Source organism: Pholcus phalangioides, unplaced genomic scaffold (assembly GCF_987345545.1).
Source record: "Pholcus phalangioides strain wild (caught in Gottingen) unplaced genomic scaffold, Ppha-v1.0 ptg000015l_1, whole genome shotgun sequence".
NCBI classification, from domain to species: domain Eukaryota; kingdom Metazoa; phylum Arthropoda; class Arachnida; order Araneae; family Pholcidae; genus Pholcus; species Pholcus phalangioides.
In genome coordinates this window covers 43,684,819-43,711,174 of record NW_028301608.1, presented here as the reverse complement: position 1 = coordinate 43,711,174, position 26,356 = coordinate 43,684,819, and the positions used below count along the sequence as shown (strand labels likewise).

The window sequence follows — 26,356 nt, the reverse complement described above, 5'->3', positions numbered from 1 at the left end:
AGTAAAAATCAAAATTTCGCTCTCTTTTTTTTCGTCATAATTTGAAATTTTTCGCATTTATCGCATTGAAATCGTAAATACAAAAAATACGTATCCCTAATTATAAGATCAAGTCTCACGGCATGCTAAACTAAATGTTTCATGTATTTTCATTCAGAAAGTATATAAGGCATCAAATGTCACTTGAAAAAATTGGCCTTTCGTCACTGAGTCTATATGATCCTCATGCACACATGACCTTCTCCTATGCACACACATGACCCTCAATATAATTCTCTATATAGGGTTTACGAACTTTAAAAAGCCGAACAAATTTACAATCACTTCCTTATATGTTTACATAATAATACGCACTCCGACAGCTGAAATTCTACGCTTTTCTACTAATTCTACTGTCTTCACTTTATTCGTTCTTCAGGCATGATTCTAATATTGACGTTACCGATTCTATCTACACTCTACACATTTTCTTTCCTCTTTCCACTCGGTTTGTTACCAGTTCAAGGCAAGAGTATACATGCGGCAAAATTTTTCACTCTTCTCTCGGGTGTTGTTCCGAACGCTTTCAGTGACCTGAAGAGTTTAAGAAGGAAGGTGATGGTCCCTTGGGTTAAAATCATCATTTACGCTCGACTTGCTCAAGTACTACATGGAACGATAGTCACTTTTTTTTTATTTTCTCCCGATTTCTCAATAATATTAGTGCATCCTTACAATGAAAAGAAAAGCAGAGAGAGAGAGAGAAAGAGAATACTTCTTTTGAGAGTTGAAACGAGGCGGACTTTCTCTTGAGCAATCGCCTGAAACGGTCTTCAAAAACAAAAATAATAAAATAAAATTGAATCGCGTTTCAGTACGATGAGTTTCAGACATTTATTAAGGAACTACTGTGTAGGAAGGATCATCTGGAAACTTTTTGGTGGGATGGATAAGACGGATATTTATGAATATAGTGATACTTCGAATAACGAAAACCTCGGCTTACGAATTTTTCGGCTACAGAAGATTTTTTTTTTCTCGTGATTTTTATGCCTCGGCTAACGAACATTTCTATTGATTACATGCCAAACTTACTTAGCTGTGAGCTGAATTTCCACCAAAATCATTATCAGAGAATTACTGTCACTCGAACCCGATTAACTTATGTCCACCTCGGAATATTTTTCCAGCTGTGCCTCCACTTCTCATTCTGAAAGTTTTTTATCCATTTCATCAGAGCTGTCTTAACAACATCCTAGGCTCCCCTGGGCAAAGTGATTTTTCTGAGGCCCCCTCTATCTGGCGAGACAAAATTTCAAAATTTTAACCAGATCTCATTTTTACGAGCCCTCTCCACCGAGACTTGCCCGGTTGGGCCATCACCTCCTAGAGATAGAAGGCCTCTGCAGTGTTTGCCATAAACGTCATTCAGACTACCTAGCAAGTTTGCCACACAACATCGTATTTCGTTTCTTCTTATTTTGGCGTCGAATCTTCCTGATTGCCTCACAAAAGCCGCATAGTGATTGGATGTGGAGCATAGAAATCGCCAATTCTGAGCTCGATCATTTCTTTTCCTCACAACATTGATACTGGCACGAGCAGGGAATTTTTTTCCCTGAATATTCTGAGGGAAAATAGACTACTTACTGACGTCACAGGCAGAGTGCAGAGGCCTTCTATATCTAGGAGGTGATGGTTGGGCCCTATGCGTTAAGACGGCGCTTCATGTAAAATAGAAGCTTCGGCTAATAGAAAATAATTTGGAAAAAAAAAGACAAGTTTTCAGTGCAAAATCTGTTATCACTCTTGTTATCACTCATCATGAGACACAGAAATTAGCTGACCAAATTGCAAAGGAATGGAGAGGGCCTATTTATCATAAGTTCTGACCCTGGTAATACATGACTTTTTGGGAGCCTTCTTACATACGATAAATAGAGGGTGATTCAAAATTCATGTTCATATTTTAAGAAGTGTTACAAGACTCCTAAACGAGCATTTTGGTCATAGAATGCGTGGCCGAATAGCAAAGGCGGTAAAGGGTGTTTTTAGGAGTGCACAACAGCACTTCAACAAAAGAAAATATCACATTTTCACTACGGATTTGCTGCAATAAATGCAATCAACCATTTGAGGGGTGCTGGGTATGTATTGTAATGTGGTAGACCTTCTCATGGGGCAACCTGGTCACGCAAATTCTACCGCAAGTCATTATACCGCTTGATCACTGTTCGGCGCAACATAACCTTGATGATCTTGGCACCAATAAAATACAGACTCCAATCCAATCCAAAGGTGCATGTGCACGGTCGAATGGTTGATAGCATATATTGCAACAAATCTGACAGAAAATATGATGTCTGTTTTTGCTAAAGTGCTGCTAAGCATTCTCTAAAAACACCCTCTACAGTCTTTACTATTGCGATTCGACCGCACATTCTATGATCAAAAATGCTTGTTTAGTTACTTTATATTACCTCTTAAAGTTTGTCCCATGACTTTAGAATCACCCTGTATAGCCTCGTAGTGCTCTTTAAGGTGGGTACGGGGAACGGGGGAAGAGGAGCCCATATCTATATATAATACAAAAAGAAGCCAATTTCAGGGACCTGAAAATTTGTGGTTCTTGAGTACATGCCCGTTCGTTCATGCCAAATACAAGCCCTGTGGATGGGAACACCTATGAACTCGACTGGGTGGTATCAACGCTAGCTCTGGCAGAAAGAAGATTAGAGCTAGGGTTGCTTGTGTACATAGTGTAAAGAGAGAGAGAGAGAGAGAGTAAAAAGACCTTTAGTTTCTCTTATCTTTCTATAAATTCTAATTTATCCAATTTTGAAGTTGTTCATTTTAGCCTACTATCAATTTTTGATTCTTTTTACGGCACTCCTTGGCACTTTAAAAAACTTGTCTTCAAATTTTTTGCCAATACCTGGACCAGTGTTTGCGAATATCTATCTTTAATACGTGATTCCCGCATCAATTTTACACAGGAGTGAAAATACTCCTTTAATTTTTTTATGATTTGTCTTTTAAATAGTCATATCTTTTTTTCATGAAAAAAAAACCCCTCTTTTTTACAAAACTACACCACTTAAAATTCTGGAGAGGAGTGAAAAAACATTGCATCTGAATCCCATACGGGAAAGGGGTAGGGACTTCGATGCTGGTGCCACGGGGGGGGGGGGAGCATGAAGCAAAATAACTGTCTGTGTCGCTTGCACTGACAAAATTAAAAATTGAAAAAGAAATCAAAACAGAAACCATGTACTTTCCTTTTTTAGTCAGTAGATGGCAGCATAGGGTAAGTTGTGTGAATTATCCTACAATCATGTTCAATTTCAATATTCGTCGCTAGATAGCAGCACATACCTCAGTTCAGGAAGTCTACATGAGTGACCATACATCTCGTATTTTTCCGGGACAGTTCCGATGTGTTGTTTTTCTCGCCAGTTGCTCAATTGCATAGGGCAGGGGTTCTCAAACTGTGCACTGCGGCACCCTTGTGCGTCTCTAACCTTTGTCAGAGGCACCACGGAGGGATGACTTTGACAAAAGTTTTTCCAAAAATATTCTTTGTTAAACAGCTCTGGGAAGACAGTGGAGCTCACGGATAAGCATTGAATAGGGGAAACAGATACCACTGATGAAAGGATTTGAGAACCCCTGGCATATATATATATATATATATATAGAGGCTTCCACGATAAGATTTGGCGCAATGATTTTGGATTGCTGCGAGACGTGATGGAGGGTAGGATTGAAGGGAAGGTGCCTATGAAGCGACCCAGAGCATTATCTATTAAAGATACATCTCTAGCAAGCAATGCCAAAGCCTCCTAGAGGTATCTAGGAGGCTTTGGTAATGCCCAGAGTCACCTGGATCTCAACGCTCTAAATGACGCAGAATGTACTAGTTATAACCAACTAAAGAACAAAGCCTCAGAGATGATTGGCAGCTTCTGAACATGGGGGGGGGGGTGCCTTGGGACCAAAGCCGCTTGAAAGACTCTTAATGCAGCTTTGCTTGGGACTGATGTGCTATTGATGTTAATGATGAATGAATTATAAACATTTATAAATATTTACTCAACACGGGGGGGGGGGGGGTCTCAAGCTCAAGCTCCCTTTCATGTTGTTGGTCTGGGGCTGTGAAGCTGTTGAGACGGTATTACGGACACATTTTTGGATAAATAATGAAAATTTTGTTTGAGTTCCGTAGAAGTAAGAGTACTGCTAAAGACTGCAAAAAGTTTTACGTTGGAATCTCCTGACCTAGAGCGTGTGAAAGCTTGAGTGACCAAAAGATGATCAAAGAACGAAAACGGTAACCTAGAGCAGTGTGGTTCTCAACCTTTTTATGCCCATGGCTTCCTTTCGACCATTTCTCATTCATGTGGCTCTCCTTTGCGACCGTTATTATCTCTACATTGTCTGGAGAAGATAGTTATTCAAATATTGTTTGAAGTATAAATATGTTTGAGTTTTAAATTAAATCATTAAATAATTAAATTAATCAAATTAATTTTTTATTTATGAAAATAATTGGAAAGCAAAATAAACGTAATACAACACAGTTGAAAATATAATAAATTATTTTCAATCAATGTAAACTTTGCACTTGAAGACGGCACATCAAGTTACTGTTTCAATGTCTTTTTTTTCTGAAAGGAGGTTAAGTTTTCTCCAGCAAAATAACACTATAATCTCGGCTGAAGGAGGTTATAAGAACAACCCCCCCCCCCCCCGTTTGCGTAAGCTAATGTTAATTCATATATCAGGGATAAAGGTTCATATTGTAGCCATTCTCTGAATTAAAAAAAAAGAAAAGAAGTGACAGAAATTTTAAAATATATTTTTTGAACCATTCATTCCAGAGAAATCATGTACGCAGTGACAAAACTGTTCATTTGGGAAAAAAACGAGTGGAAATAATTTGTGAACATATAATGATTTATTACTAGAATTTCAAACCCTCATAAGAAGTTATACATAATCAGTTTTTAAATAATATTGTTGGTTTGTTGAATTAGTTTCGACACGTTGAGATTTGCATTCATCGTAAAAACCTGATGTCTCGTTGGATGACAAGCTACGTCCAAATGAGTGGAGAACGAAGCAACGTGTGAGTTGGCTTAAACACAACACAATATTTCACATAACACACAGCAGTCCGTACTACATCTAATATACAAGGTGTATAAGTAACAAGGCGTATGGTATTTTGCTGGTGAACCGTTGATCCTAGAGGCACACTTCCGATTCGAAAAAGCATCCAAATTACGTTTAGTACTCAGATATGTCATTCATGTTGCAAAGGGTTGTATAGTATAGTTATTAAAGTAAAAATGTTAAATTTTTTATACGGACATCCTATGCTCAAGACTAGAATCCAATCACAAAGTTGTTGCCCTGTCTCTTCTGATACCAACAAAAAAATGCGTCTGAGGTCAATGGTTCACCAGCAAAATAACATACGCCATGTTACCTATGCACGTAAAAATATAACTTGAGATGAAAAATTCCATAAAAAAAAAAAGACATTTTTGCGCTAAAGTAGTTGAATTTCAACAGTTTAATGTAAAAATAGCCCCTCTTATAACTTTAGGAAGGAAATAAATTAAAGAGAGGGGGTAGGGGGAAAAAGAATGGCCAAGAGGGGCTCGATTGTACGTAAATGCCTCCAAATTCCCCTTGTGCGCAAGGGGATCCGTGCCTCAGTGAGACCCCATTTATAAGACTCTCGTGACTTTCACATTTATGAGACGTTTGACTTCAAATATTCCCTTTGTACAGTACCTAACTGGTTCATCTTAAATAAAGTAAAAAAAAAAAATCTGCCAAAATTTTCAATTAGATCTATTTAAGTAGGAAGAGATAAGGTAATATTAAACCCGACCTCTACAAAGGCAGTCGGATTCCTTAAACGTTTTATTTCGTGGAATCCATTTTAATCCATTGTAGTTTGCAGTAATTTTTCATTCCTAGGGTAACTAGATTCGAAAACTGAGAGAGGAGGACGTTTGCGTGGGTACCCTTGGTGATGAATCTTTTCCCGAATTCCACAGCAGATCGAGCCATTATACTAACAAAAACCTGCCACCGCAATAATTTTTCCCAACTAAAACAGAATCGCTAAAAAAAAAGGAAAGAAAGAAAGAAAAAAAAATAACGATCCGTCTCCCTTCGCTGTGAGAATTTTTCTCACAGTCTGGTGAGTTTTATTACTTTGCCTGGACCAAGGCGAGAGGTTTTCTTTTTCTACCCTCAGAAAAGGTTTAATCTTTTTTTTTGCCGGAGGAAATCTCACCATAGAAATCAGCATTGAGTGTTGTTGCGGTTCCCAACTTTAGGTGCGAATGCGAGTCGATCTCCCCGTTAAAAAGTCTCGCCCTAGAGAGCAACAGGCCTACAACGGTATAATTATTCATTCATTAAATTTCACTCACTATGAGTTGGAAAACAAACTTCATGGAAAGTTCCCTATACGTAGGCTGACCATACGTCCTGTATTTCCCGGGACAGTCCCGATATTTTCTGTTTTCTTGGCCGTCCCGACTTTTTGGCATAAGTGTCCCGGTTTTTCCCGTATTTCACGCGAAGCTTACTTGAATTTTTATTCTTTATTGAAGACAAAGATTGAAATTATTTTTCATCTCATAAATTATTTTATGATAATTACAACTATAACTATATATGGGAATATTAATCTCCCACATTTGCCGTGGTAAACGTTTTTTTTTTTTTTTTCGTGGAATACATTTCAATCCACTGCAATTTGCAGTAATGCATCATTTCCCGCCATTGGGATTTTTCCGTAATTTCAACAATATTTGGCAACTTTGTTTGGTTTTGGCGATGTCCCGTATTTTCCCGTATTTGGAATCCGGGTGTCCCGTATTTCTCTCGAGAAAATATGGTCAGCCTACCTATACGTACACACATATTCCAAAATACACAAATTCGTTAGAAGTTCCGCAGTAAAATAATTCAATTCTTTGACTTCAATAAAGAATGAAAATTCAAGTAAGCTCTTCGTACAAGGATGACGTCACTCTCCGCTACCATACGAAGGTTTTTAACAACTGGCTGTTGCGATGATATATTTCGGAAAGAGAGAAAATTCAACTGCCCCTGCGGGGAATCGAACCTACGCCCTAGACCACTAGACTACAGAGGCATAGAATCTCTCAATCTTTCAGATACAGATACAGATAGATTAACGTCCTCTATGCCTGCTTAGGGCTCTAGGACAGCTTTAGTTCAAAACGTCAGAGTGCAATCTTGTATAAAAACATTTGCGAAGATGAACAGGAACAACAGAACTGTGGGGAACAAAGTACAATGAAGAAACAGTCTTAGCAAAAAAAACAACAACAAAACAAAACAAACAAACTGGTAGATGATGCAAAGAAAAAACAAAACCACAAAAATCTCAGCTCCTAGAAAAATGAAAGCAGCCAATGTCAAAAACGGTTACATTTTCCCATGAAAATTTCAAATTCCTTGACCAAAGTGCTCGGAGTCACTTCAATGAGTGTGTGCCAGTCAGATATCTGATTATTACCAAGGCCTACATTCTGCAGAAAGCATTCCCTAAAAATTGACCATTTAGGACACGTAAATAAGAAATGATTGTTAGATTCACAATTGTTGCCACAGATACAGTTAGGTGAACTTATTTGATGAATTCTGTGAAGGTAACCATTGGTAGGTGCTCTGTTGGTCATGAGACGATAAAAGAGTGATTCAAACTTGCGGCTAGTAAAATAGGGCGAAAATTTTTTAACAGCATCGAAGAAACGATCTGCAACTGGATAAAGGGGTTGATTACAAAAATATTGATGAATTGATGATTGCCAATTTTTGTGTGAAAGATTAATCACATCCTCGAAGTAAGCATATGTAGGGAAAACTGGATTTTCGGAATCAACTGCTGTACATGCTAGATGATCTGCAAGCTCATTGTAGAAGACACCCTTGTGGCTTGGACACCAAACTAATGAGATTCTTGTCGCCCGCAATGATGCTAAATATAAGGCATAAAAAGTTGCTAAAACCACGGAATGAGATTTTGGGTTGATGTTGGCGATTGCTTGAATAGCTGATTTACTATCGGATAAAATTATGTAGTTTTCATTACTGACAATGAATTTTAGTGCTGCGATCATTATTGCAACACATTCTCCAGTGAAGACAGATAAGCAATCATGGAGCGCTGCTTGAAATGAATTACGAGTTTTTGCACAGAAAATTCCAATAGAGGTATGAGCTCCTTTTGAGGCATCTGTAGCTATAATAGTAGAACAAGACCAGAATTTTTGTTCATGTTCATAAAATAGTTGCTTTGTGAGGAGATCATTTGATGTTTGAAATGGAAGAGAACTGGTTGTGTCTCAATCTTTCCTTGGAGCTCGTGTACACTGAAAGGGACCGTACATGGACGGCCGGACCAGACTCAGGCCAAGCTCACAACTGCTGACGTTGCCACCAGATGGCGACTTATACAAGGATGACGTCACTCTCCGCTACCATACGAAGGTTTTTAACCTTAGCGGAGAAATATAGATTTCTCCTCGATGTTTTTAACAACTGGCTGTTGCGAAGATATATTTCGGAAAGAGAGAAAATTCAACTGCCCCTGCGGGGAATCGAACCCACGTCCTTTCACTTTCCGGGACCACAAGGCTACAGGCACAGAATCTCTTAATCTTTCCTTGGAGCTCGTGTACACTGAAAGGATTGAGAGATTCTGTGCCTCTGTAGTCTAGTGGTCTTGGGCGTTCACCCGGAAAGTGAAAGGACGTGGGTTCGATACCCCGCAGGGGCAGTTGAATTTTCTCTTTTTCCGAAATATATCTTCGCAACAGCCGGTTGTTAAAAACCTTCGTTAAGCTCTTCGTGTAAAAAACGGGAAAAACCGGGACTGTGCCAGGACATACAGGACGTATGGTCATTCAGTTATAACCGAATCCTAACAGCTGTTGATCTCTAGCGGTCAATATATGAACTACTTTGCTCACTCAGATATCTGTGGAGGCCGTTATATGGAGAAATAAAAAAAACAAAAACAAATTTTTTTTTTTTTTTTTTTTTGTAGTTTATTTCCCCAAATAAACAGTCTTCACCGTCAGTCATCAGTAGCTTGCAGTATGCGATGGTTTACACGGATTTTTTTTCGTAGTAATTACTTTTCAAGTGTAGATCTCACTATGGATAAAATGTTTTCCTTAGTGAAAATTTCTTAAAGAGTTTTTCCCCCCAATGGTTGGAATCGAGCTGCTCTAAATGAGGTATAAATTTTAATATATAACGGTTTTCACACAAGCTTCTTCTTCTTTTTCTAAAGTAATAAGCGAGTTTGTAATTTGAGATTTATGTATTTGCTTTAGGGTAATTTGAGTATTACATTTCTACTGAATAAACAAAGAAATTGATTACCTATTCATTGAAACCTGTAGTATTACATAATTTCCATTAGTATATCTATTCGATTAACATGGTTTTCTCTATTGATTTCCTCTTTTACAGTTTTTCATTCTTTATTTATCAAGAGGGGTCTGTCCAGCCGAAATTTAGGTCCGCTTTCCGGACCCTTCACTAAATTCTGGCTCTAAGAGAAAAAAACGGACCCATCACAAAATACAAATAAATGAAATCATAAATTTGTCATTTCTTTTGAGATTGATTAACTAGCTTGTTTTGCTTCCTACAGAAAATTACGTATTTTCACAAAATTAATAACCATTTTTCACGAAAATAAGAAAAATTTTCACAGGACCCCTGCAAAAGAAAGTCTGGACAGATCCTTGTATTATATTTAAACTGGGTCTGATTTTTGCATGGGAGAGTAGGACCCTATAATTTAGGTGGCTTCTGAATTTTAACAACGCTGCCGTATGGTTACAGTAGTAAGAAAAATTGACATTGTAACAGATTTTGCATTATGAGCTATAACAGTGGTTTCCAACCGTTCTTGTTTCAATTCTCCCCCCCCCCCCCCCCGGCCCCATCATAGGTGAAATTTGACTGTCACAAAAATGAACCACAAATTTTCTCCTCGTTAGAACAATAGTTTAATAACAAACGTAGTGGGACCTTGTTTAAATGATGTTCGAGAGACCGAATCAAAACAAAACGCATTTCAAATTGGTGTTAGAGAAATAAAATTGGTAGAACATTTCATTTTCTTATACAGTCGACATCGCTTATTAGAATCACAGATAGTGTTATCATTTAGGTATTATTATCACTTGCAAGGAACGGACTGGTACCATAACATGGGAAAAAATTTATTTGTAGTTATCGGGACTCCAATTAATGCTATCAAGTTTTTTCCATCGAAAGTTTTTTTTATTGTGCATTCTAAAGCTAAATTTTAACCAAACTTTTACTTTGTAAGCCATCGTTATCAGGCTGCTACGCTCTTCTCCTTCCCATCCCTTATTGACAAACATTTCCGTACTTAATGTCGTAATCGGTCTGTAGTATTCACTGTGATCCATATATGTGTGGAGCTACAATGGCCTTCCTATAGTGAAGGGAAATGTATAATGAGACAAAAAAATTTGCTTTCCTTCAGTTCTTTTAGTTGACCAGATTCAAATTTCTTTTCCCGAGAGACTTTGAAGAGATCGATAAAACGTTTTGAGTACATTAAAAAAATATCTTAATTTTTTTTTTACATTAGACAGTTTCATTCTAATGCCTCACAATGGCTGAATAACAAAAATGCGGAATTCTAGCTGAAAAGAAAAAAAAAAAGTGATTTTAGAATAAAACAAAAAAAAAAAAGGAACGAATGAACGTTTCACAAACAATTGTGTGGGAAAAAGAAAACTGATGACTTGTTCTACCAATGCCCACTTACTATACTTCCCGTTCAACCAAACAAGATGTATGGTCACCGTACTCGCAAACGGGACTTTTTTTGGATATAGTTATCAGAAAATCTGAGTCCAGGTGTGATCACATTAAGCGCTGTAAAAAATAGCATTTAGCAATATAATTTAGCAGATTCAATTGCAAAAAATTAATGGCTTTTTCATGGAAGAAGGACAAAAAAGAGGCTGTCAAAAATTACTGCATTTTTTGACGGAAACTAATCTTATGTATAGTCCTATACTATATTTACAATTTGTTTCATTTATGCAATTATCAGTACGAATTGATACGATTGAAAAATCTAACACAACCTTACATATGCACTCGTACTGTTAGGTACACACACTGTTACTTCCGACACAACTCACTCGGTAGTAAATCGCCCATAGATGGTGATAGATCTGAGTTGTGCTCAGTTTGAAAAAAAAAAGTACATTTATCCAAATATTCCCATTCAATAAATAAATATGATTAAATTAGAGTAACTTACCTTTCAAAATTTCATCTCCAGTAGTTTGATGTGTTTTAATAATACAGTATTTGTCAATAGCATTGTCATTTAATGAAACTTTCTTTTTTCCACTCTGAAATCAATTTCCGATAAATCAAAGTATTTTGTCAGCTGCTGCATATTTGACTTATGAAGGTTTTACTTTTATGAAGATTTTCTTTGAAGATGAAAGAAAAAATATTAGCTTAAACTTTTTTGACACAGCCAGAACAGAAAGCACTGCAACGGAAGAAAATTCCACTGGAAATGATCAAAAGAACTGATACTGTGTGTATCATAAATGTCTCTTATTGACAGAATCTGCACCCTCCAAATGCTTACAATAGATATTTCCCATCCTCAGGATAAAACATTGAAAAAACTGGGGAATTAGCTGAAACCTGTGGGAAAAAATTCTGAAAGGACATATGGCCCTCTTTCAAACAATTGTAACCCATTTTTGTTGGGGGGGGGGGGGCCTTGCATCATCTACATATTCTCAGAAACAAGCTTGAGTGTTGAAACAACACTTGAGTGTCCACTCTAAGTGGCCATTAGCCACTCTAAAGGCCATTCTCATATATGGCAGCAATCAATCTCCCCTAAAATTTATGGCTTTTGCTGTGACAGTATCCAAGAAGAACCGTTTGAGCAACACACACACACACGCATTTTCACTGTCTACAAAAATTGAGCGCATTGGATAGATAGGCTATAAATCATGGTTTTCAGAAAGATTTGAAGTTCAAGTTGAAGTGAAAATGTCAAATAATTGAGGTTTCAATTATTTGACTTATTTAACATTAATTATTATGAATTATTTTAACATTAGAATGTATAGGAATCAATTGAGACCAAAGCTGAATGTAGTATAAATGTGGAAGTCGTGTAATGGAGAGACGTATAAACAAGGTTCCACTGTATTTTACGCATTTCAGTTGTCCAAATCGATTCAGGAGACATAGGTAAAAGGTGAGGACACCGTTTGACACGGCTTGACAAATCTCAGGCGAAAGGTTCCCATGGCAGCTAAAAAATCAGTCTTGTGTGACACCTAAAATTTTGTAATCTGAGAATGAATTTTTTTTTTTTGATTTCATGGCAGTCTGTCTTTCAACATGGGAAGGAGGTTCATAGTTCTGGAAAAGTGGAAAAAAACATTATGTGCAATAGTTTTTCTTAAGGGCAGGTGAATACAGGTGAATCAGTAGTGGAAAAAAAAAAATTAGAAACCCATCAAAGTTTTAATTACATTTTAAATGGTTCCAAGTTTCCAAATTTTAATATGGCAACATCTGAAATCATTTATTGTAGTTTTTATGATCTGTTCTTTTGACAACAGACATCACAAATTTCGTGAAGTCAGAATTTTTTGCCAGAAAAGGGAAAACTGTGCTTAGCTCCTATGAAATTCTGCCAGTGCCTAAATGTTTTTTTTTACAATTTGTCAAGCCCTGGATTAACAGCTATTGGGGGGGGGGGGGCACATTGATGCAATTGTTATGATCATATTTGTTTTAATAGCCTTTTCTGTATAATTATCAATGACTTGTATACATATCACATTCTAACTACGCATCTACATCATAGTTTCCCATCTTCAATTTTTTTTCTCATCACTGCCTAACTCAAGCCACAGATAAATTATTTGTTAAGTCCTGTGTACCAACATCTTAGAAGAAATAAAAATTTATTCAAATTTTTGCAAGATCCGAATACACGTTTTACATCAGGGCTTGACAAATCCCAGATGCCCGATCACCATGGCAACTAGAAAATCAATATTGGAAACTAAATTTCTCTACAAGTGATTTGCCAGACTAGAATCTGAGGATGACTAAAAATTTCCTTTTTTATTGCAGTGTGTCTTTCAACATGAAAAAGGGTCATGGTGTCCTGGAACAGTCTGAAAAATATATATTTAGCTCCATTTTTCATGAGCAAAAGCCATGCTTGGCTCCTTATAAATTTGGCTGGTGCATAAATATTTTTTTTGATTTCTCAAGCTCTGCTTTATATTGCATATTGAACCCACTCGCTAGGAATGTTCCCTCCAATCTGCATGACATCACATTTTTGAAAATGTTTCTCCGTACTGCATTGCTGTAATTGCTGTACGCATTACCACACCGCATTCATAAAATAAAAATTCAAGGGAAGAGTTTCTCACCAGTGCATTAAAAAATCTAATCATCTTGTGAATTGCATGGACATTAGGATATGTTTTAAACCTGTGGGTGTTGAGCTTTATGTAGGAGATTTCGATTTCCGAATTGATTCTAGGGTGCTCTGCCCAGTACTACAAAACAATGTGGGTGCTCACAGCAAGTTCAGTTACTTGCAACTGCTTGCGACTGTCTTAGATTAAAATAATTTCAGAGCTAATCAAAATTGATAATTAATAAAAAAATAATTGGGGAATAAATAAAAGTCTTCAATTATTTTTGTCCCTATTTAACTCAGGGCCCCATTGGCTCTTTCTATTAAGATGACACTAAATTTCATGAGTTGGTGGCCCACGGGCTTCAAGGGAAGTATCAGTTCGGCCCACTGAGTCTGATAGGTTGAAGACCTCTGATGTGGACAAAGGCTTGACAGATTGCAAAAAATAAATAAGAAATTCAGGCCCTAGCTGAATTTCTCAAGAACCAAACATATTTATTTTCAAAGAAAACAGTCTGAGATAATAATAATAATTATTTTTTAATTTTTCCAGAACTGGGTCACCCTTTCTATGTTGTTAAACACCGACGTAATTTCTGAGGATTTTTTAAAGTCCTCACTCCTCAGACTAATTAGTAATAGCACGTAGGAAATATTATAGGGGCCAATATCAATTTTTCAGTTGCCATGTATCTGGAGCCTAAAGATTTGTCGCTCAGATGGAGACTAACTTTGGTTCATGCATTCTTTTTTTTTTACATTATGTTATAATCTAAGAATCACTGTAATTGTTATTTTTCTAATCCACATATATCTACCACCAGGACTTGACAAATCTCAGGTGCCAGGTTGGCATGATAACTAGAAAATTAGTACTGGCATCTCAAACTTTTTATATCATCCCCCCCACACAAGAAGCATGAATGTGCAAATTTTTGCTTTTTTTTATCTGCTAGTTGGATTCCTTATTTTGCTATTCAAGTTTTGCCTGAAATGCGAACTTGTATCCCTATTGAATCACATGTTACAAAACATTTTAGGAAAATAACTTCCACAACATGGGTGGAGTAAATATTCAAACTCATTTCCCACATTTTTTTTTTCACATTCGGGTTTCTAGCAGGATGGGTATGATATGCAGTTGTTAAATTGGAGTTGAATAATTGTGCAAAATGTTGGTATTTTGACAGTATGTCTTAACATGCGAGAAGGACATTAATTCCCAGAAAAGTCGAGAAAACATTATTTAAAACCATTTACTTCGAGCAAAAACTATTTGCTGCTAACAAATTTATCTGAAAGGGGGATAGAAATGGAAAGGGATTTCTAAATCCCTGAAAAATTGAAAGTGATTAACTCAAAAATATTTCTGGTCTCTAATTTTTTTTCTTTCAATTTTTGAAGCCCTGCATAGAGTAATGTGTGCGTAGAGTAAATAGTTAATGTGTGTAGGGGGAAAAAGATGAGAGGGGAATCACTTATAGGGTAATGTGTAAACAACTGTTATTTGGAAATGTTAAAAGGCTACATTAACTTTCCCTATAGCTTACTTCCATCTATAACCCTAGTCTATTGCCATGAAGCAATTTACTACTGATGTACCTTCAAAAAGGTTATATTGTTATTGCTGAAACTTGGTACCGAAAAATAAAATTATGCTTTTAGCATCATTGGAATGAAAAATTGACTGCAGTGTGTACAGCTTTGTAGCATATTGAAGTGCATTTTTTCGGGCTGATAACCCCCATCATTTCAAGAAATTTCATTTTTTTGAAAGCAAGGAAACATTCCTGCTTGAAATGTTTGATGGATTGAAGTTTTTTGTTTTTCGTTTTTATGTTGAACTGCATTGCAAAATTAGAAGAGAGAAATAAAAAAATTTTTTTTTGTACCTTAAATATAGTAATTAGAGCAACAAACTCCACGCTGATATTCTTTTATTTTAACTTTTACATGTGCATGAATGAAATAACGATAAGCAAAACACAATTTCGAATTAATGCGTTCATTTGTTTGTTTCACTATATTTATCATAATTTGTTTTTGTTGTAATTCAATGGCTAAAAACAGCGTTTAGTCCTCGGAACTTTTTTCTTTCCTCGATAAATTGAATTGACCGAGAGTTTACGTACAACGCAGTGGGAGAAAACATTTGCTCTAATATATTAGCATTCCGTTATTTGTTTTCTCCTCCAAAAAAAGTTGTGACCCTTTCGAACTCTATTAAGAGAATTTACTCGATGTAGAAAAAAAAAAAATGGGGTTTTTGTTACAAAACATCATTTGAATTTCAAATGGCTACATTCCAGTGTCAAGCGGTGATTATATGTACTGTATATCTATCTACTTGAATAATTAGAAGAAACTTCAGCCGCGCGTCCGACCTTCAGCTCGTTCCCACGTGACCCTTCTGTCACGAATGTCGTCCAATAAAGAATTGGAATTTTTAACTACGGGAGGAAGACTTGCCAAAAAATATTTCGTAACGGTTTAAAAGATGGCTTTTTTCCCCAACCCATCTTTCCTCTAGATTCTTGATGAACGGCCTTCATAACCAGGTGAACTGAATCACGTCATGCTTCTTTTTTTTCAATCTTAATTTTCCCCCTTCCCCTTATCAAGTTTGCGAGATCTATGAGTGAAAAAGAAAATTCATCAGGGATCAGACTAGACTGAGATCCTAGTATACTATAGCTTCTGGCCATGTTTTTTTTTTTAAATTATTATGTATTATTATTTCGATCGGTATTCCTCTTTTCCAGTCTGAAAGTGCATATTCAATTGTATCAACCATCCTTGACCTCCTGAAATGGAATTCAAGAAGAAAACAATGGCAACATATGTTGCATTTTGATATTTAGATCTAATGTAATTTTTTTTTGCACATGCATAATCACATGGTTTACCTTATATCAAGGATGGTCAACCTTTTGGAGAGTGCGGCCCTATTGGTTTGAAAACATGTCGCGGACCACTTAAGTGATCTGGGACAGCACTTCAGGTCACTGTGATCTGCAAATACCCCAGGTCACTTGAGTGGCCTGTAAAAGTACTGAGGATTCCTTAGGTGATCTTTAAATGTCCCGCGGGTCACGTAAGTGATCTTTAAATGTTCCTCAGGTTACTTAAGGGATTTGGGAATGCTCCGCGGGCCACTTAAGTGATCGGGAACAGCGCCCAGGGTCACGTTGAGTGATCTGTAAATGTTCCGCGGGTCACCTAATAGATATTTAAATATTTTGCGGGTTACTTAAGTTATCTTTACATATGCCGCGGGTCACTAAAGTCTGGGAATGTGGCACTTGGTTCGAGGTAGCGGGCCACATCAGTCCGAGGAACCATGGATTGATCAAGTATGCCTTATATTTTGCTACTATCCAAAAACTGAGCTTGTAATTTTATGGATTATCCCTACCCCAGATTTTCGATTACCCAACCAGGACAATGAGAGGAGAACCCATCCCCTCCTCATAGACTTTCTGTCAAATTTAAAATGCAAAAAATTAAAAATGTTGATCCTCGAACTTTTTCCATTTAGCTGGAAAGGTTCGCATATTTTATGTTATCCCCTCAGACTTCCACACAGCATTCGTTTGAGCAATTTCTCACAGAAAATGTTGGGTGCCGAAACCTATTTTGTAGTCGCAATTGGGCCTGTGAAGCATTGATATAGATGTTTTAGAATGCTGAAAATTGTTTATTTGTTTTGGGGAAAATAAACAATGGGCCTAAGCCCGGCCCTGAGGAGCAGTTCTGAGAACGCGAAAAAGGGAACGTCATGAAGATATTGTCAAGCTCGCAAGAATGAATATTCACTAAAGGGGTTACAGTGAATTTTTTTTCTTATACAATTGAGTACTTCCAAGTTAGTTTTCTGTTTATTTGTTCTAGATTCGCATCCCATAGCAAAGAAATTTCTACGAAATTCGCCCTAGAAGATGACGTTTCATTCTAATGATAACCAGTAGATAGCGGAAATGACCACACCCATGAGAAACTAAAAAAAAAAAATAATAATTCAAGAACAAAAGAGTGTTTTAAATTATTATTTTTTCTGTCTTCTTTACCATATAAGAATTCCTTCTTTTTTTTGTTACTCACGCGTTGGTTCTGGTACTTGACCTCTTGCAACTACAAGGGCTTCGCGATCTCGGTGCCCAAAATAGGCTAAGCTGTAGGTATGTTCTTCTTGCGTGGGAGGAATTTATATTCACGGTCGTGCAGCTTTTAAGAATGAAAGAATCTCGATACTACAGTGGGCTTTACCGATAGGAGAATGTCTATCCTTTTTTACCAAGTCTTGAAAGGATTCAAGGCATTGAAACGGAAAGTTTCAGTCACTATGATGTTTTGAAAAGGCTTCATTACAAGAGACGTTTTGTTTGTTTCTGGAAATACTAGAGCAGCAGTTCTCAAAAGAGTTCGTCCTTGAAGATGGGACGAGTGATGATCAGGCAGACTTGAAAATTCAATTATAATTAAATGGAAATTATTCAGTTATATACCAAGAATGCTAAACATATACACACAGGGTCAAATCAGAAATTAGACTCATATACTTTTAGTGGTTCCCCCGAAGTGTTTCAAACGTTTTACTGGTCCTTGGGTTCAGAAAGGTTGAGAAACGCTCTATACTAGAGAGTATCTTTTGCTCTTCTGTTGCCACTCATGGGGTTTTTGGTGCTCCCCTCCCCGTAATTGCTAGATGAATAAGTGATGGGGGGGGGGACCCTTAAAGCACATGCTTTGCAAAAATAAAAATGAGGTAAAACAAGGGCTTTTGTCACCTTTTTCAAAAACTGGAAGTTCAGGGGTGTTATAAGCATCCGGCAGGACCAAAGTTTCTTCTACAAATAGTTTTTCCCTTAACAGATGTATTTATAAATAGCTACAAAGTGTTGAAGCCATAATGGACCTGCCGCTGACAGCGCTTACAGACCAAAGGCAAAAAAATAATAAGTTATCCTACATAAGTTATTAACGAAAAGAGCTCTTCTCTTTCTTTTGTCACGAGGCAATGTCCTCGAGTTTCATTTAAGTGATGTGAAGGCGAGTGAAGAGGTTGATGTCTAGAATGTTTTTCCGTTTTTACCCCCTTATATTTACAGATGGCACTTATTTACAAGCCTTTCCAAGTGATGAAACATCAGTGGGAGGTTCGCTCTGTTTTTCGATGATGCTTTTGCAGTCCACGCAGGCCTTATTAGTTAGCTGAAAAGCCCTCATCCTTATTAGTGTTTCCTTTGCTGTTTATAATTTCACGTTTTATGGGGAAAACTGGTTTAAAGAAAAAAAAATCTGATAATAGTAAATAAATTTGTTTTTGATTTGTTTATTTAGCCATTAAAGGGGAAATGATTGGAAGCAACACTTTTCTTTATAACTTCTGGAACATTTCGGAGACTAATAACGTGTTGAAGAGTTTTTTGAATGGGAAGTCTCTAATTCTGCGTAGGTGGGTAGGATACAAACACTTCTCTTTAGAAGAGTTTAACTAGTCAATTTTCATCAAGTGTGAGGGATGTTTTCGCTTTGTAAACGATGCTGATAATTTTATTTGCCTATAATTTGCGAATTTATACGTTGAAAAATGTGAATTTATTATTGCAGATTATAGACCGCTTCATAATATCCACAGTCCCGCCGTGGTTGGGATAAAAATAAATACATATATAATTTGTAAAAGATTTAAAAAATATGTTGCGACGTCTTCCATAGAAGCTTCTTCGGCCCAGAAACGCACATTTCACTACTACTGATTGACCGCAAAATATAATTTTTTTCAAAAATAACATATAGCTTATAAAAGTGTGAGTAGAAGAGTCAAAACATTTTCTGGAGAATGCGGCGACACAAATACTCCAAACATTATTTCTTAAGATTTCATTAGTGATGATACAGATCACTATCGGAATGCTTACCCCAGAATCTGACGAACACCTTACCTTTTTTTGTGTGCATTCGAATTGAATGTTGTGTTTTTGTTCCAGACATTATATGTTCGATAAATGGAGTCGATTTTTTTTCTCAGAATAGCGAAATTCGTGGATTACGCGCAAGAAATTGCGATATTATTAATCAGTCTGCGATTGGATAATAATTGGCATGTTAATGTGTCGTCATAAAGCATCGGCGAAGATTTATTTATGAAGTTCATGTAAGATGTTGGGTGGAAAACATTCTGGAATTTCATTCATGAAATTCGAATCGATTGAATCTATTTTTGGCAAATGGATATCCCTAACGCTGTTGATGAGAGCTCGTTTTATTATTTCCTTTGTCCTCGATTTCCTTAAACGCTTTCGTGTACGTTATTTATTGTTGCATTCATTATTTCCTGTTGCATTAAATTGCGAAGTCTTCTCATATTCTCTAGTCCTTTTTGCAGATCTATAAGTATGTTCGCTCCATAGGATTCAGTGTATAGCTAATTTGCGAAGTATAACTTATTGTATTTTTTCTGCCCTACCGATTCTTGTGAGTTTTATTTCTCTCTCAACGTTTTCTTTTACGTTTGTCACGTTGATGAAGAACTTGTACCGTATCAGTCATTCTCTGAATTTCAAGGCCACTTACACCACTTGTTAGGTGATTCTAATCACAAAGCTCCTTTCATTCACAACATCGCACTTGTAAACTTGAAATAGTCTCATTGATAAAACAGAAATGTTTCAGTTTCGTAATATTAATATAATAAGTTAAAAAAAACATCTTTAAGAGGTTTTCGCCTGAACATTGATTAAAAAAAATCGATCTAGGTCAGTCTCTCAAAAAGTTATGTGTCCTACCTCCTCTTCTCAGAAAATTTTGTTTTTTAACGTCAACCCATGTGATCGCATGGTGTATACATAGCTTCTACCCCCCCCCCCCCCCCCCGAAAGTAAGTTCTACCATCAACGAGCGATATTGCATATTTTGGGAAGCACTGGTCTAGGCATTTAGTGAGGGTCGTTACAGAAGTCCTCACTTCTTCATTAGCTATATATGTTTTGTGACCTTGGCTGTTTAGGGTCCATGAAAACTCATTATCGGACCAAAAATGCTGCGAGACATTTCAGAGAAAAGAAAATCGGCTTTTAAATATCTCTTCCCCCCTTCCCCCCCCCCCCACACTCTCTTTCGTTTTTAGGGTGATTAAAGGTATTTAATCCCCCGAGGCAGTATTCGATCTGTGCATGTAACTGGTTTGGTATTTTAATTACCAGACGAGCAATCATTAGTGAGAGCAGCTAATAAGTTTAGTCCTATGATTAGAGAAAGCGTTTTGTTTAATTAACGGGGATTTCGTTTAAGTAGAAAACCAGTTATTCCATTGCTGAATCTCCACTCCCAAGATGACGTGGGCTAAAAAAATATGAATTAATCTGCCACTCCTGGCTCATTTCTGAGGTGTGTGGTCGGGTGCATAATTCTTTTATTTAAATGTACTTTTGATTATTCGGGTTGTTGTAGGCATACCGTTCTGTATGGCAGTTCTGGTTCTGAATTTCGAAGTTGTCCCATTAATAATGTCAGAATCGGATAAGATACTGCTCTAATTATTTATTGTATTATTATTTATTTTTATTATTATTTTGCCTGCGGATATTTGCCTCCTCCTTTCCGATTTATTTTCTGTGTGTTTGTCTTACCTCTATAAATGTTTATATTATTTTCATAGATAGACAGTATACAGTATTTATCTATTACTGCATTGCGTTGATTACTAGTCTTTGGGTATTAAAAGATGTTCCGGAAATGGACAGTAGCCCTGGGCCTCACTTCCTAATGCTTTCTTCATATCTGCAGCTTCGTGTGGGCGTTTTTAAGATGGAAAAACGGTATAAATACATTAAATAAAAAGTTATCAAATAATAACATAATACGGTACTACGTATGGTATTAAATATGGATTTTATAGCTTACAAGAGAATATTATTGATGAGAAAACAAATTATTGAAGAAAGCGCACCACTCCTGATATCATGGCGTGCCGCGGGTTGGTCACCCCTGCTACGTTTTATGTGAGAAATTGAATACCGTGTAAAGTTGGAATTATTTGCAAGCCCCAGCTATTTTTTCAATGCATTCCCCACCCCCCTTCAAACCTAAAATACTCTAGAACCTTAATACTATTATTATTGCTAATCTTTATTCCTTAAATACTCTAGAACAGTGTTTCCCAACCTTTTGAAGTTCGTGGCACCCTTCCTTGAATACAGAATGCAGTTTACTACAACCGAAAATCACCGAGTAAAAATACATCAATAAAGTTTTGTTCGATTAATCATTAATATAAAACTTGTGATTGATGCTTAGAGCACAGATACTTGATATCGGGCCTTACAGTTGGCAACGTAACGCGTAAATCGTCCTCAAGGTCTTGCGGTGTGTTTCTTGACAGATGGCAGCACTACAAATAACAAACATTACACAGAAACGAACTTCACATTAGATTCACAACATATACACGCACATTCCGGCATGTACCAATTCGTTAGAGATTCTGTAGAGGAATGTGTACAATGTGCATGTGCGGTTGAGTAGTAGTAGTCTGTTTCTTGCTTTTTATTGTATTGTCGCTATAGCAGAGAAGGCTTGCTTGCATAAATATGATGTTGAAAAGGGCAAAAGTGCATTGTCATTCAGTCACTTCATTAAGCCGGGTTTTCCTATGATCAGGTTTTCTATGGTGCGTGCAGCGTGAAAACGTTGATTGGTCAAAAAAACCAGAATTTCAGGTTTTTGACCAACCAGCGTTTTCACGCTGCAAATGCTGTAAAAATATGCTCCTAGGAAACCCCGGCTTCAGATTAGGATACTCCTCTCTCAATTCACGCCAAAAAGCAGCCACCGACGCCTTACTCATGGTGAATTTACCTTTGAGCGTGGAATCGGCGCAAAGATCAATAAATTCATCTCGTTCGCAAGCAGTGAAATTTATTTCCTCCGCAATGTCTGCGAAATCAACTGGTGATACTACCTAATCAAGATTCTCAGTGGAAAAAGATGGAAAGTGCGTATCTATTGCATCTTGCAATCTTGATAAGTGTTGACAAATGAAGTCTTTCAGTTTATCCGAAGGTGATGTCACTCTCCGCTATTACTATGAAGATTTCGACAGCTGGCTGATGCGAAGATAAATCCAAGAAGGAAAATTCAACTGGCCTTGCGGGGAATCGGACCTCACGTCCTCTCACTTTGCCGGGTGAGCACCCAAGACCATTAAACTACAAAGCCAACGAATCCGCTTTGACGTCACTGAAGTCCATTTCACCTGTAGCCATTGGATATAGCAGGCCGACGCATGCGATATCTTTACCGTTTTTTACAGTGTCTAATTAATAGGTGAAATGGAATTCTTCAGTGACGTCACGAGCTTCGCGCGGAGGTTTTCTGCTATAGATGGTGTTGGCTGAACGGGGCCGTACACGGACAGTCAGACCTAACTCAGGCCAAAGCTCACATTGCTGACACTGCCACCAGATGGCGACTTATCCAATTAGTCTGTCATGCATGAGAGTAATTAATTCGGCTTAAAAACTTTTTTAAGACTTTAAATGGACTGTCATGTTTTTATTTATCTCCATAATATCTCACGGCACCCCGGTTGGGAAACACTGCTCTAGAACTTTAGAATTTGAATTTCCTTAAACACCAGAGGTAACACTAATTTTTTCCCCGTCATCGTTAATTTGCACAGTTCTTTCGTAAACATCCTCAAAACTGCATAATTAATTACAACACCGAGTTTTCCCCCCCCCCCCCTTTCTTTCTTGTCGAAATATACTCGTATGTTGGTTGATGTTTCCTAGTAATGATGGCAAGCGGAGAAAGAAAAGGAAAAGTGAATGTTTGCTCCTAAGGGTTGAAAACGCCCCAATAAAACGATTTGATAGGCTCTTCGACGGACGGTCCTGTGCTCGTGACTGGACTCGAGAATAAAGCGCCCCGAAATAAATGAATAGGTCGGCCCAAAATACTTTCACGCGTGTTCGTGAGCAATAACATCTGCTGTTATGTAGCGGGTTCGTTCAAAAAACCACCATAATGTTACCATTTAGTGTGGAGGGAAAGGAGGCGGTGTCTGATCTCCAACACCCCCTCCCCGCTATTACCGGTAGCCCAGCATTAAAACTTGTAATTCAGACGCGCCTCTAGCGTCACGTATAACGGATATCATCTCGAATGGATTACCTTGTTATATAATGTATGACTTAAAATGCTTCGTATCGGCATAAAATCCGTTTTTCTTTTCTATGAGAGAGCCCTGCTCCGTCCGGTCACGGATTTTCCATGTTTTGGCATTGTGCGGTGTCTTATTAAACGGACTTTGGAGCATGAAACCGCGGGTGACATGTGAGCCAGAAATCCGGGGATGGATCATCTTTCTTTTCTTTTCACTGAGAATTTTTTTTATTTTATTTTGCTTTTTCCCTTGACAGTGCACAAGAGCTTCTTTCTTCTATCTATGCTACAGCAAAAACAAAAAATCGCTCGCTTTTGAACTCTGGGACCCTGATAAAGCTAGAGTTATTACAACCAGAGGCTCCAAGCTGTCACAAGGCATTGTTTTTTCTTTTAATTTATATTTGTAATAAAATAGTTGATGAAATGCAACGGTGAAGTCTGCAGAAAGACAAGTACATTTTGCTGGTAATTTCTTTTTGCAGAAAAGATTGTTGAAACAAATAAATATGTGAGTTATCGACCTGCAAAAATTACATAAATACTGTAACTGTGTATAATTTTGTTTTATTTATTTATTTTATCACACAACCCAGTAGGCAAGATTGCACTTACACTGGTAAGATTAAAAACCAAAAACGGGAGGTAACGGAATACAGTATGTATGCACAAAAAAAAGAATTGTTTATTTATTTAAATCCAGGAAAATATTATCGATTTAATTCTTAATAATTAATGATCAAAATATGCTTCGATTTAATGAAAATGTTTAATTTGAAATTGCTGAAAATCGGTTTACGTCTCTTGCAATTTGCTTCGTTATAAATTGACTGTCTCGTTAAAAAATTTCTGCAAGCTGCTCTACTTGCAAAAAAAAAAAAAAAAAAACAATTCAGAAAAGAAAAGCCTTTTTGTTGAAGCAATTTTTTTCTCCTGTGGTGATTCAACTCAATACTTGATATTAAAATAAAAAAATAAATTATACATCCGGTCGGTTGTCCTGAGACATTGCAATCCACCAAACAGATTGTGTTGTGTGGACCTCCGCGTAGTCAAGTAGTTCCTGCTTGGAAAAATGCCAAAGCCGTGTTGTGCGAAAGAAGCTCCCGATCTTGTTTGTATCCATTCCGTGAGCATCTTTTTTTTGGAATCCCACGCTGCGCTTTTTAATTGCTTACATGTGTCTATTACATATAAGGTCTTTTTTTTAATTCAAATCATTCCGCACAGAAGCAACAGCTATCCTAGTGTGCCTCATAATGAGGACATCATCTAAGTGAAATAATGAACTGATTCAGAACTAGGCGGAAATAATACACTAACTGAGCGATGCCGATTTCTTAAGAGTTATGTTTTCCATGATGTGTAATCATAACCTTAATCCATCAGTAAGAATCTTTCTTCCAGTGATTGTCTCAAAATTGTTACGATTAACTAATAATTGAATCGAATTATTTAGTACATTTTGTTTAAGTAATCCCAATCCTTCCATGTTTTACTGTGATATTTCAGAAAGCTAAGACTAAAATTTGCCCAAAAGATACATGCGATAAAATCTTTGAAAACGTCTGATTTCCGATAACATTTGACAAATAATTTCCTATACTACTACTAGTACTAAACCACACATGCACCTCGTCCACACATTCCTCTGTAAAATTTCTAACAAATTGGTACATACTTGAATGTGCGTGTACGTATGAACCTAACGTGAATTTTGTTACTGTGTAATGCCACTTATTTGTAGGCGTGTTGCTCTATGTGGCGAGACTTCTTAACGGGGAGATCGGCTTGCATTCGCGTCTTGAAGTTGGTAACCACGGAAAACCAACTTCAGCCGACCAACACTGTGACGACAATGGGATTTGAACCCATTTTCCTATACTACCACAGAAACGAAATTTCTCGGATTTTTTTTTTCTCTTTTCTTTTTCACGGAATCATCCCTTGTAGATTGGCATAAAAGGCGGCTGTTCGCGTATTTTCAGAGCAATAATTCTTATGTTTTAAGACGTTACAATTTTACGGTAAAAAAAAAAATTCAGTCCGTGTTCTTAAGATATAAGCTTATCACTGAGAGGAGAGAGAGAGATATCTCCCGTTGTTATCCAGCTCGTAAATATGCCAGCGAAGGTATTCATCGACGTGATGCAACCGAGAATGGAGCTACTGCATAGGAGGAAAAAAACCGCATGAAAAAGAGACGATGCTCACTGGCGTTTAAACTATTGCATCTTCGTCTCAAGATTTATCGATTGCACCACCTGTGAGCTCGTTATCTACCTGTGTACCCTGTGGACAAAGGTGACTTTCCTTGTAAAAGTCAATCTTTCTCCTTAACAACTTGAAGTAAAATGTCTGTCTTTATATAATCTTGAGATCTCTCACTGCGATATTGTAGTTGTTTTCTCTCTCTCTCAAGAACTGTAGAAATTTTCTAAGCCCGGTCTATCCTTTCATTTTGATATACGGTACCTTGATCTACAGGTGCCTCTTTTCTTGCTAGTATTCTAAGTTAAGAAACGAGAGAAACCTATTCACTAAAAATGCATCAGCTTGTGAACGAATATTGAACTGATGCGTAGGAAAGCTTCGGACAACTCGAAGCCGACAGCGTTGTTGGACTGCTGTGTGCTGCATTTATCTTATAAGAAAAATTACTCATTTTTT

General features: G+C 37.1%; 1 protein-coding gene across 1 annotated transcript in view; it reads left to right on the top strand.

Annotated features, from left to right (window-relative positions):
- The first annotated feature begins 9,104 nt into the window (after window positions 1-9,104).
- The window catches only part of LOC149076075 (uncharacterized), a 70,312-nt gene continuing 53,060 nt past the window's right edge, over window positions 9,105-26,356 (top strand). The window contains exon 1 of the mRNA XM_089243599.1: window positions 9,105-9,275. The gene's annotated coding sequence lies outside the window, so the exon portion shown is untranslated. The remainder of the gene's footprint in view (window positions 9,276-26,356) is intronic.